Genomic DNA, 13019 nt, shown 5'->3' with positions numbered 1-13019 from the left:
TAAGTAATTTACTGAAAGTTTATATGAAAATTTGCAAAAGTCTGTAGCGTTATTAAAATGAAGCATATTTATACACGGAAGAAAAATGGAAAAGAAGAGGTATCAAAAAAGAATGTCAAAATTAACCAAATAACTTTAAAAGTGATATTACGTTACAGTGTTAATAAATGACTGCACTCTATAAATGTACTTTTTATGATAGGATATTTAATTACCTGTTAAGCTGTATTGGCTACTTTGCATCAATAATCAAGTCAATAATCTGCAACTTTTAAATTCCCTTAACATGCATTTACAGGATACCCTCCAATATCCCCAAGACTTTTTGGTCTATTGGACCATTGACCTGAAATTTACTGAACTGTCAAATTCATATTTACATGAGAGACTGGAAAAGCTTTTGCACCAAGTCAATGACCTACTTCTTCAAAATGCTTAAGAGCACATTTACATGAAAGAATATGTTCTTTTCTTTTTCTTTCTTTTTTTTTTTAACAGCTTCAGTATGTATTTCCTTTAGAGCAGAGAAATTATGCCCTATTTTGTCAGTAATGTATAGTATGAAACAAAGCTTGATAAAATAAGTTTTATGGGTCCAGTAGAAATGTTATCATACTAGTAGGATAATATTACCATGTTTAAATAAACTCACATTCATATTTTTTTCTATCTGACAAATAATACCCACATTTAGGTCCATCTTCCTAAACTAAGTTTAAGATAAATATTTCCTATATTTTGTTATAATAAAAATACTTTGAGATAATTACTAATTGACTTTGTAGCATATTTCCCCACAATATCAACTGAATTTTCTCATATTAAACTATTTAAGGTACCACATCCATTTTCTGACACAATTGTGATAGCAAATGTAGAGCCATTTAAAATTTTTATTGCAGAGATTAATAGATCTGGAGAGGTAGATTATACTGATTTTACTTTCTTTTACTTTACAATGAGAATGTTAAATTAGTTAAACCAGATAAAAGACGTAAACTATACCTAACTTCAGTTGAAAGTTTGATAATTCAATTTTTCCTGTGCTATAAAAAACTTTAGAAAAGAATCAAAAAGTAAAAATATTACATAATATGGTTTTGGGTTGACTGAATTTTTTTTGTTTCAATCACAGTTTACCTAAGACTCATTTTAGTTTTTAAACATTTGTTGAAGATTTTTGAAAAATACGTCATCAATTATATTTATTGCTTAATTCGTTAGATCCCTATTGAGGCGTGAAATAAAGTGAGTGAGGCAAAAAGTTTTTGAATTTTTTTATTAAAATTTTTATTTTTATTTGAATACCTATAATCATTATACTACACATGTAAAAGATTTAACTTATATACTTTACACTGAAATTTTGTTCTTTTCACTATTATTATTCAACACCAGCTAATTGAATTATTTTGACAATCAAATATTTAACACAGAAAATGATACAGGTCCATTGAAGATTTTTGTTTCTTTCTGGGTTATAGCAGTTTAACATCTTGGGAATAAAATGCATAAGCCAATTCTTAATAGTGCTTTAAAAATAAAAGTGATTTTTAGAATATATACCTAAGTTTAATTAGGCCTCTGAGTTTCTAGAGTCAGAAATGCTGAACTTTTGAAACCTCTGTTGATAACCATCTTAAAGCAGGTCAAAATTTGCTACATAATTACTTGGCAAAATTCCAGTACATATATTTTGGAAAAGTGTAATATCGACTTTTATTTCTCCTATCCTGGGTGGTAATAGAACTTGTAGTATTTGAGAAATGTGTTATATTTCTGTCAGTCAGGCCCGTCCTGCCTCCTGTTTTATTTAAACTTGACTAAGGAAAGTAAATATGGCCATTCTGTTTCCAATTTCAAAAATATTTCTACTGAGCATCAGAGTTATACAGTTTTCTCCCCAATCTTACTGCATAGTTCCATTTGCATCATCCAAATTCTTTTATTCCTGTACTAACAGCCATGCCAGAAACCCAGTAATGGAACTAAAAGAGGTGGCTGCATCCGAATTATAATCTTAAACACTAAAGTTGTGTTTACATCAATTCTCTTTACTGGTGAATTTTATGGAGGGTGGATTCAGTCTGAGGCAGGTCTGCCATTAGATGTGTCCAGTGTCACTTGCTTATCTCCCATATAGAAGCAGTTCACAAAGCCTTGAGTAGATTCAGCATAAAAGCAGACTATTACCTCAATCCAGAAAAGGATTTTTTAAGTACTTTGCTATCTGCTGATAAAGGAATTCTAAGGCTTTAAATCTTGCATTATTTATGTACTATACAGCCCATGAAGAAAATGATCTGCCACAGCCTTAAGGATGAGATAATAAATTCTTTAGCTTTAAAGTAACAAAATAAAAATGCCGTGATCTTTAGCTAATAATCTCTTGTAAGAAAGGCCAATAACTGCCAGAGAAAAAGAAAGGCAAGTTTTAAGTCCATTACTGAATAAAATCTAATTTCGAAAAGGTTTTGTTTTATTTTGTGTTTTGTTTTATTTTGTATTTTATCAAGTGGAAAATGGGTCTGGGCCGGGCGCGGTGGCTCACGCCTGTAATCCCAGCACTTTGAGAGGCCGAGGCGGGGGGATCACGAGGTCAGGAGATCGAGACCATCCTGGCTAACACGGAGAAACCCCGTCTCTACTAAAAAAAATACAAAAAATTAGCCGGGCGTGGTGGCGGGCTCCTGTAGTCCCAGCTACTTGGGAGGCTGAGGCAGGAGAACAGCGTGAACTCGGGAGGCGGAGCTTGCAGTGAGCCTAGATCACGCCACTGCACTCCAGCCTAGGTGACAGAGCGAGACTCCACCTAAAAAAAAAAAAGAAAAGAAAAGAAAATGGGTCTGAAGTTATTGTATCAATAAAGCATTTAGTCATGCATTACTTAGTGATCAAACATTAGAATTAATATACTAAAGCATAGGTATTACTCAAATATTTGAAGCATAGTCCTTGAGTGCCCAAGTCGTTTTGTTTTTTATTACATACCAGTTAACCATTGGTTATAGAAATTTCCACCCACATATAATATTTAAATAATGTAGCAAATGAAATTGAACATTGAAAAATAATAACCAGAAATAAAAAAACTGTTGGCAATAAGAAGAAAAAAAGGAAAGAACCTTAAAAATTATCTAAAACCACCTCATTTCTCGGTAGAGAAATGATAGAACAGAACAGTATTAGGTAATGACTTAAGAGTTTATGAACTAGTATTGAGAAGAAAACATACTCATGTTAAATTATATTTCTTCTGCATCAATAGAAACTTTTTCTTTTTCTTTCTTCTTTCTGTCTTTCTTTGTTTCTTTCTTTCTTTCCTTTCTTCTCTCTCTCTTTTCTTTCTTTCTCTCTCTTTTTTTTTTTTTTTTTGATGGAGTTTCACTCTTGTCACCCAGGCTGGAGTGCAATGGCACTATCTCGGCTCACTGTAACCTATGCCTCCAAAGTTCAAGCAATTCTCCTGCCTCAGCCTCCTAAGCAGCTAGGATTACAGGCATGTGCCATCACGCCCAGCTAATTTTTTGTATTTTTAGTAGAGACGGGGTTTCACCATGTTGGTCAGGCTAGTCTCAAACCCCTGACCTCAGTTTATCTACCCGCCTTGGCCTCCCAAAGGAAACTTTTTATTTCTAAAACAATTGGTATAAATATCACAATAAATATATATATGAGTCGAAGTTGCTTGTTTCAAACATTTAAAGCTACTTTGAATTTATTGAAGATTTAAAATAAAATGTTTTTAATTTTAGTACACACACACACACACACACACACAACTTTATATGGTCATTTGAATGTAAAGCCTTGCCACTCTAGTACATTTGTAGGCTAGAAAAAGGAGACGAAGTTAACCGTAGGAGACATAAGAATAAGGGACATTTTCTTTTAGAAGAAGCATCAACATTATTAGTCAGACTCATATGTCTTCTTTTGTAGCCCATATTAATATACTGTCTATTTACAGTTACACCAGCTGATGTGGCTTGTAATGTCAGTCAAAGTGACACAAACAGTCTTCTAGTGATAAACAAAAAAAGTGACATATTTAAGTCCTTACATAAATTTTAAGATTCACCTGCTATACATGAAGTTATAAGGTAACCCCAAGACTTAAACGTATTATCAACAGAAACATTTAAGATAAGACAATATACAAATACTTAAAAGACATAGAGGACATTGAGGAAGACCGCGGAGACCGCGTTCGCCCCACGAGCACAGAGCCTCCCCCTCGCCGCCGGTCCACACCCGCTGCCAGCTCACCATGATGATATCGACGGGCTTGTAGTCAACAAAGGCTCCTGCATGTGCAAGGCCAGATTCGCGGGTGACGATGTTCCGATGTTTCCCGGGCCGTCTTCCCATCCATCGTGGGGCGCCCCAGGCACCAAGGTGTGATGGTGGGCATGGGTTAGAAGGACTCCTAGTGGGTGATGAGGCCCAGAGCAAGAGAAGCCTCCTGACACTGAACTAGAACGACATGGAAGATCGGGCACCACACCTTCTACAACCAGCTCCCTGTGGCTCCTGAGGAGCACCCCGTGCTGCTGACCGAGACCCCCCCTCAAGCCCAAGGCCAACCACGAGAAGATGACCTAGATCACGTTTGAGACCTTCAGCACCCCAGTCATGTACATGGCCATCCAGGCTGTGCTGTCCCTGTAGGCCTCTGGCCATACCACTGACATGGTGATGGACTCTGGTGAAGGGTCACCCACACTGTGCTCATCTATGAGGGGTATGCCCTCCACCACGCCATCCTGCAGCTGGACCTGGCTGGCCATGGAGTGACTGACTACCTCATGAACATCCTCACCCAGTGCCTACAGCTTCATCACCACTGCCAAGCAGGAAATTGTGGGTGACATCAAGGAGAAGCTGTGCTAGGTCACCCTGGACTTGGATCAGGAGATGGTCATGGTGGCCTCCAGCTCCTTCCTGGAGAAGAGCTATGAGCTGCCCTACATCCAGGTCATCACCATCCGCAACCAGAGGTTCTGCTGCCCCAAGGCGCTCTTCCAGCCTTTCTTCCTGGGCATGAAATCCTGTGGCATCCACGAAACTACCTTCAACTCTATCATGAAGTGTGACGTGGACATCCACAAAGACCTGTATGTCAACACAGTGCCATCTGGCAGCACCACCATGTATCCTAGCACCGCCAACAGGATGTAGGAGATCACTGCCCTGGCGCCCAGCACCATGAAGATCAAGATCATTGCTCCTCTGAGCGCAAGTACTCCCTGTGGATCGGCAGCCCCATCCTGGCCTCCTTTCTACCTTCCAGCAGATATGAATCAGCAAGCAGGAGTATGACGAGTCCGGCCCCTCCATTGTCCACTGCAAATGCTTCTAGGCAGACTGTACCTTAGTTGCATTACACCCTTTCTTGACAAAACCTAACTTGCACAGAAAACAAAATGAGATTGGCACATGGCTTTTTTTGTTGTTTGTTTTTGTTGTTTGTTTGTTTTTTTGGCTTGACTCAGGAACAAAGGTGACAGCAGTCGATTGGAGCAAGCATTCTCCAAAGTTCTACAATGTGGCCTAGGACTTTGATAGCACATTGTTCTTTTTTTAATAGTCATTCCAAATATCGTGAGATGCATTGTTACAGGAAGTCCCTTGCCCTCCTAAAAGCCACCACACTTTTCTCTAAGGAAAATGCCCTAGTCTGCTCCTGAGTCCACACAGGGGAGGTGATGGCATTGCTTTCATGTAAATTATGTAATGCAAATTTTTAAAAATCTTCACCTTAATTTTTTTTATTTTGTTTTATTTTGAATGATCAGCCTTTGTGGCTCCCCCTTTTGTCCCCCAACTTGAGATGTATGAAGGCTTTTGGTCTCCCTGGGAGTGGGTGGAGGTAGTCAGGGCCTACTTGTACACTGATTAAGACCAGTTGAATAAAAGTGCACACCTTAAAAAAAAAAAAAAAAAAGACATAGAGGAATAAATACTACCATACATGCAAAATGGGGTTTTGAGCAGAGATGAACAATACTATATAGTTTTGCTGAGATGTTTTTGCAAAGATAGAAATATTCTCAAAATGATAGGTTGCACATCTACCTGAAACTCTACTCCATAGCATATTTGGGTCCTTACAAACCATCAGAATTGACATGAGTATCATACATATCAAGTTTACAATAAATTGTGTTTAAAGGGAGTAAAAAAAAGGCTATAGTAATCAAGTCAGTGACAACAGAATTATATATTTGCCAGGCATGAAAACATAGTAGAGAAGAAATTCACTAAGCCACTCTTTTGGGGGACTGGGTTTTTATGTGATAGAAAGAAGAAATTTGTTGTGTTATGAGAATGCTCCTTGCATAGGAAGGAATGGTCCCACAAGTCAGCACCTCTTTATTTAAAACAAGTATCATTGTTTATTATCAGTGAAGAATTTTTCATTAGGATGGGTGAGATGCTCCTTGTATTTGAGTTGCTCAAAGTTCTTAGCAGTGTTGCTTAGAGCTAGCATTCATTTTGATGTCTCTTAAGTATTACTGCAAATGAAAGTTATATTACACCAAAGGAGCAAAAGAGCAGATATTCAAAGACTGGTCTAATATGAAAGCAGAGCCAGAGACTAGCCACCTTATGAAGTCTGACCAAGGGCAAACGAGAGAACTAGAGCCCAGAGGGCATTCCAATAACAGAGCCAAGAAAATATAGACAAAGATAAGAAGAAACAAAAATGTAATAATGATCTTTCAAAGAAAAGTTCATTATTATTAAAGTTGCCTGACATCTGCTGCAAGGAAGTTGCTGAAAAGCCCAGGGTCCTGTTTCTAAAGATGTATTTCCCCTGATTACAAAGTCATTTTATTGGCCTTGGATAAATTCTTAGGACATAAACATTTAATTTTTTTTCTGTTAAGGACAATTCTCTAAAGAATTGAAATATATAACAAAACTGTTTGTTTGTACATACATTTTTACCTAACATTTGTCCCATCCTTAGATTTTGTAAGTAGTCATTAAAGATGTTTACTAATTTAAGTAAAATGTCTTTATTTCATCTAGAAATACTTTTTTACATATGAAATGTGATACATAATCTAATCTTACTTTCTGTGGAATAGTCTGTTGAGACAACCTGTTAAATTCAATGTTTGTATTATCAGTAAAGTCTCATATATTGTGTAATATATTTCTGGATTTTCTTTCTTACATCTTTCCAAGCCCTTTGTCAATACCACATTGCTTTGATTACAGTGGCTTTAAAATATGTCTACCATTTGATCCAGCAATCCCACTACTGGGCATCTACCCAGAGGAAAAGAAGTTATTATATGAAAAAGATATTTGCACATGCATGTTATAGCAGCACAATTTGCAATTCCAAAAACATGGAACCAATCCAAATACCCATCAATCAATAAATGGATAAAGAAATTGTGGCATATATACATGATGGAATACTACTCAACCATAAAAAGTAAGGAATTAATGGTATTCGCAGTAACCTAGATGGAACTGGAGACTATTATTCTAAGTGAAATAACTCAGGAATGTAAAACCAAACACTGTATGTTCTCACTCATAAGTGAGAGCTAAGCTGTGAGGATGCAAAGGCATAGGAATGATACAATGAACTTTGGGGACTTGGGGCAAAGCGTAGGGGGTGGTGAGAGATGAAAGACTACAAATCGAGTTCAGGGTATGCTGCCCAGACGATTGGTGCACCAAAATCTCACAAATCACCATTAAGGAACTTACTCATGTAACTAAATACCACCTTTTCGCCAAAAACCTATGGAAATAAAAAATTTTTTAAAAAATCATAAAAATGGGCAACCAGCAGGCCTTGGGGCCAGTTAAAATTTAGTACCATTTAACTCTAAAATATGAAAAACTAGTTTAGATATCCTAAATAAAATGATATCAAATTTATATATTAATGTTGGAAAAATTTACTCTTTTATTGTATTTTTTCCACCCAAGAAAATCATTTACTTTGCATTTTCAATATTGTTTTATGTCCTTCAATAAGGTGTTTCTAGTTTTCTTTTTATTAATTACTTGTATGTATTTTCCTCTTAAATGTATTATGTTAAAGTTTTTGAGTTTAAGTTTGCAATAAATTGTCTTTAAAATTTACATTTCAATATATGTAAATGAGATAATATTTTGATGCTGTCTGTTTTTTAGCCTCATAAAATTAATTAGGAGATTTCTATCTTTTCTATTGTTAAATATACCTTAAATAGTATTTGAAGTTCTAAAAACCCATTAAACATGAGAAAGAAATCAGTTGTGAAAAATCAGGTGATAGTGCTTGTTTTAAGGTTGATCTTTAATTATTGTCCCATTCTTAAAGGTCTTTTCAAGTTTTCTTCATGATCCTAGGTTTATATTAATAATTTAAATTTAGGTAGAAAATGCTCCATTTTCTCTAGCCTTTCAAATTTGTTTCCAAAGAGTTAAGAATAGTATTTCCATTTTACCTTTGAAAATGTCTGTCTTTCGCATGACTAATCTATATTGTTTCTCTCTTTTTACCCTGAGTTCGTGTGGGATATATCTATTTTCTTCATCTTTTCAAAAGAAAAATACTGTATTCACTCCAACTTTGTATAATTTGTTATTCTTGCTTTATTAATTTCAGTTATATGCTTGTGCTTCCTTTTGTCTTTGATGTATTATTAAAAATTTTAAATGAGTAATTATTTTTAAATTTTTCATCATACTGCTTTCTAATATAAGCACATATATAATACCTTTTCCTATGAGTATAGATTTTTCTGTGACTCAAAATTATGATAATGACATGTTTCACTTTTTATTGCTTCCAAAAGTTTTTGTAATCTCATTTTTAATTACTATTATGATCCAAATGATACATGATAAAATGCTTTTAAAATTCCAGTGATTCAACAGTTATATTCAATTGTATTTGAATAAATGGTTAATTTTTTCACTTGATTAACGTATGCTTTGTATCCAACTATTGACTTATATTTTTCATATTTTCATTGAAGTGTAGCATACATATATAAAGGTACACAAATGATTAATATATAGCACAATGAATGAATAAAAGTAAGCACAGAGGTGTGGAACAAAATATTTCTAATAATCCAGAAGTTTTTTAATGCTACTCCAAATCTCTATTCAAACATCAAAGGTAATTATTAACCTGAATTCTATGCTACAATTTAGTCTTGCCTAGTTTTCGCAGTTTTATAAGAAGGACACAATATGTCTGTTGATGCTTCTTTCCCTCAATATTATACGTGTACATTAATTCATGCTGTTATATGTGATTATTGCTTATTCATTATCATTGATGACATATTCAGGATTTTATTATATGAATATATCATAATAAGTGATCTTTTCTAACACGGAAAGACATTTTTTTTTCCAGTTTAGAATGATTACAAAAGTAGTCTTCCAAGTAATCACATATGCATTCATCCTTGTGGATTAATACTTAAAAGTGAAATTACTTGGTGACAAATATACAATTACAGTTAATGATCTTTAACAGCTTTACAAAATAGTTACTTCCACTCCCACTAACAATGTTTACGAGTGATTGCTCCACATCCTCACCAATATTCAGCATTGTCAAGCTTGGTAATTCAGCCATTCTGGTCATATGTAGTGGTATAAAGATTATAATATGATTTGCATTTGCCTATTAATGAGATTGAACACTTTTTTGTATGTTTATTAATCATGTTTCTATCCCTGTTGTGAAAGACATATTCAAGTTTCTTAGTTTTTATTTTCTGAATTGTCAGTCTTTTTCTCATTGATGGACAGGAGTTTGTTATATCCCTGGTAGAAATTGTCTTAGATATATAAACTACAAATAGATTCTCCCATTTTCCGATCTGTTCCTTCATTCTCTTTTCTTCAATAAATTTCAGTTAAAATTTTAATTTTGAGATTATGATAGATTCACATGCAATTGTAAAAAGTAATAGACATTCCATATACTCTGTACTCAGTTTCTCCTAGTGGTAACATCTTACAAAACTGTGGAATAATCTCATAGCCAGAATATTGACACTGATGCATCAACATGTAGAAAAGTTCCATCACCACAAGGATGTCCCATGTTGTTCTTATATAGCCACAACCATTTCTCTCCTCAGTTCACTCCCCTTTTAACAACTGGCAGCCACTAATCTTGACTTCATTTCTATAATTTTGTCATTTCAAGAAAGTTTTACAAATGGAATTTTACAGTATGTAATTCTTCAAATTTAGCTTTTTTCATTCAATATGATTATCTGGATATTCAATGAGGTTGCTGTGTGTATCAATAGTTTATTTCTGGTTATTTCCCAGAGGCATTTCATGGTATGGTTATAACATAGTTTTTTTTATTATTTTTATCATTCACCCATTGAAAGATATCTGAGTTGTTTTCAGTTTGCTGCAATTCAAAATAAAGCTGATACAAATATCCTTGTATAGGTTTTTTCATGTGTGAACATATGTATTTATCTCTCTGAGATAAATGCCCAGGAGTGATATTTCTGGGTTATATGTAGCTACGTGTTTAGTCTTTTTGTTTAATGCCAAATTGTTTTCCAGAGTAGCTGTATCATTTTACATTCCTACATTTCATGAGTGATCTAGTTTAACATATTTGCCAGCATTGAGTGTTATCAATACAGTCATGCTTCACCTAACAAGGGGAATACATTCTGAGAAATGCATAATTAGGCAATTTAGTCATTGTGTGAACATTATGGAGTGGTACTTACACAATCCTAGATGGCTACTGTATACTTACATTAGATAATATAGCCTTTTGTTCATTTTCCTAGGCTACTAACCTGTTTCATCATGTTACTGTACTGAACATGGTGGGCAATTGTAACACAGCTGTGTTTTTGTATCTAAACACAGCTAAGCATAGAAAAGGAATAGCAAAAATAATGTATAAAAGATTTAAGGAATAATACACCTGTATAAAGCACTTACCATGAACAGAGCCTGCAGGACTGAAAGTTGCTCTGGGTGAGTCAGTAAGTGAGTAGCAAGTGAATGTGAAAGCCTAGGACTTTACTGTACACTTTTATACAATTGGCAGCGCAGCAGGTTTTTTACATCAGTATCACTACAAACACATGAGTAATGCATTGCACTGGGATGTTTCAATGACTATGACTTCACTAGGCAATAGAAATTTTTCAGCTCCATTGTAATCATACGAGACCACCATTGTATATGCAATCCATTGTTGACTAAAATTTCACTATGCATCACAAAACTGTATTCTCTATTTTAGCCTTTCTGTTAAATAAATAGTGATCTCTAACTGTGGTTTTAATTTGCATTTCCCTAATGGCTAATGATGATAAGTATTTTTATAACATTATTTGCCTTTTATACTATATACAATAAAATATCTCTTTATTTCTTTTGCCCATTTTATAATAAAATTTAAACATTTTTTCTGTTGACTTTTGAGAGTTCTTTGTATATCCAAGATATCAATCTTAGTCAGATATACAGTTGCCAATATTTTTTTTTCCATTCAGTAACATTTTTTCATCCTATTAACATGGTCTATGCAGAGTAAAATTTTCCGATTTTGATGATGTATAATTTATTAATATTTTCATTTATGAGTCATGCTTTTGGTGCTCAGCCCAAAAACTCCTTGCTAGTTCTAAGTCTCAAAGATTTTTTTCTTTGCTTCTTTCTAAAAGTTTCATAGTTTTACGTTACATACTTATGTCCAAGAGCCTTTTGTATAAAGTGTGAGAACTATGTTGAGGATCTTTTTTTTTTTTTTGGCATTTGGAAATGCAATCGCTTCAGTATCATTTGTTGAAAAGGTGAGTCTTTTCCCATGAAATTGTTTTCTCACTTCTGACAAATATCAGTTGGGCATTGCTATGATTTGAATGTGGTTTGTTGTCATCCAAACTCATGTGGAGGCTTGGTACCCAGTGCAGGTATGTTAGGTGGAAATATCTTTAAGAGGCATTTGGGTCATACGTGATCCACCCTCACAAAAGGATAAATGCAGTTTTGGGGGAATAAATTAGTGAGTTATTGCCTCTCGGGACTGAGTAAGTTACTGCTAGAGTGGAATGTTATAAAGTGAGTCAGTTGCCTTGGTCCTCTCGCTCTTTCTACATGCCTACAGGCTGATTTGTTTCTCTGTCATGTCTTATCACAAGATATGGACCCCACCAGAAACTGAGCAGACGTTGCTGTCATGCTCTTAGACTTTCCACAAAAATTGAGAAAAATAAACTTCTCTTACCTAGCCTCAAGTATTCTGTTATGGCAGCACAAAATGAACCAAGACAGACATACCTCTGGCAGTTTGTTTCTGGATTCTGGATTCTGTTCTATTGATTTATATGTCTATTCTTTATGTATCAGTATTCTATCCATTTGATTGATTAATAATATTCCATTACGTGGATGTATCACATTTTATCCACCCAATTCACCCTTGATAAACATTTGGATAGTTTTCACTTTTTGACCATTATTTAAAATGCCATTATGAACATTCATATACAGTTCTCTATATGCACATATGTTTTTATTTCTATTTGGTATAAATCTGGGAGTGATATTTCTGGGTCTTATAGCAAAGTATGTTTAACGTTTTATAAAACTATCAAGCTGTTTTCCAAGGTAGCTGCAAAATTTTACTTTCCCATGAAGACTGTGTGAGAGTTCCAGTTTTTCCACATGCTTGACAAGACTTGCTGTTGCTTATTGTTTTTGTTGTAGTCTTTTACAAGATGTGGTTCTCATATGCATTTTCTTAACGGCAAAAAATTTTAAGCACACTTTCAAGTGCTTATTGACCATTTTATGTAATCTTTTGTGAAATGGCTATTCGAGTAATTTGATTGTTTTAAACCACTGTTTGTCTTAGTATTGAGTCATAAGGTTTCCTTATGTATTCCAGGTAAATTTTCTTTATCAGGCATATAATTTGCAAATATTTTCTAACAGTGTATGTCTTATCTTTTTATTCTCTAAATGTTATTTTTGGAAATAAAAAAGTTTTT

General features: G+C 34.5%; 1 pseudogene; it reads left to right on the top strand.

Annotated features, from left to right (window-relative positions):
• Positions 1-3961: 3961 nt before the first annotated feature.
• On the top strand, positions 3962-5431 carry LOC134733316 (actin, cytoplasmic 1-like; annotated as a pseudogene).
• The last annotated feature ends 7588 nt before the right edge of the window (positions 5432-13019 follow it).

This window comes from Symphalangus syndactylus, chromosome 17, assembly GCF_028878055.3.
Source record: "Symphalangus syndactylus isolate Jambi chromosome 17, NHGRI_mSymSyn1-v2.1_pri, whole genome shotgun sequence".
Taxonomy (NCBI): domain Eukaryota; kingdom Metazoa; phylum Chordata; class Mammalia; order Primates; family Hylobatidae; genus Symphalangus; species Symphalangus syndactylus.
This window is presented reverse-complemented; position numbering and strand designations above follow the sequence as displayed.